Here is a 997-nt window from a genome sequence, read left to right as displayed (position 1 = left end):
TGGGTCGTGCCACAGGCAAAATTCCCAGCAATATGCAAAGAGGTGGCAATCTCGTCACAGTATGAGTTCACATCTGATGGAGGAGTACTTGGAAGAGACTCTAAAAGACTACTCTGGTGAGTTCGTCTGACATCCGGATCTGCCAGTCTTTCCGTTGCCATGCGATTTGTCCGCACCTTACGCTGCCCCGGGAAACGTAAGGCGAAGCGACTCCGGACGAGTGCGTGGTCGGATTCGACAAATGTGTTCTAAAACGACCGACAGTCAGTTATGGATCCGCGCCATCGGTAACTGATGGCAATGTGGTCGATTTGAGTTCGTGGCCGGCCTGTTGTTGGAGGACACCAAGTGGCCAGACGACTTCGGCTATTTCGGAAGTTAGTGCTGCATAAAAACAGCCTGCGATCAGCACACAGCTGAAGCAATCGTTCCCCATTGTCCGTACGTACCGAGTCTAGTCCATGTCGACCTCCTAATTGAGTCTCAGTTGTACTAAGCTTGCCCACTTGCGCATTCATATCTTCGGCAACCACCACAACGTCTGAGCTTTTAGCTCGCCGCAGCAGGGCATTCAGGGCGTCGTAAAACCTGTCTTTGACGGCGTCGGAGCTACAGTCAGTTGGGGCATACGCAGACACGATAAACAGACATCTATCAACTTGCCGCTTGTGAGACTCCTTCACAGACTTTGCCAGGCGAACCGCACAGAGGCGACTATCAACAGGTATCCAGTCAAGTAAGGATACTTCTGCCCGGTGACTTAGCACAATACCAACCCTTGCACATTCCACCGCAGCAGCCTCTGGATCACCAGAGGTGCGTAGCCGGAAGCGACTGGAAACTGACGGGACGGCCAACTCAATCCCTGTGCTTGCATCTTGAATTCTCGTTTCTGAGACACAGCACACATCAATGCCAAGCGAGTCCAGTGTGAGTGCAAGAGCAGCTTGTTGTCCTGCTTGCTTCAGAGTGTGGGCATTGAACGCGGTCAGATAGA

Source organism: Opisthorchis viverrini, assembly GCF_000715545.1.
Source record: "Opisthorchis viverrini unplaced genomic scaffold opera_v5_145, whole genome shotgun sequence".
Classification (NCBI taxonomy): Eukaryota; Metazoa; Platyhelminthes; class Trematoda; order Opisthorchiida; family Opisthorchiidae; genus Opisthorchis; species Opisthorchis viverrini.
This window is presented reverse-complemented; position numbering follows the sequence as displayed.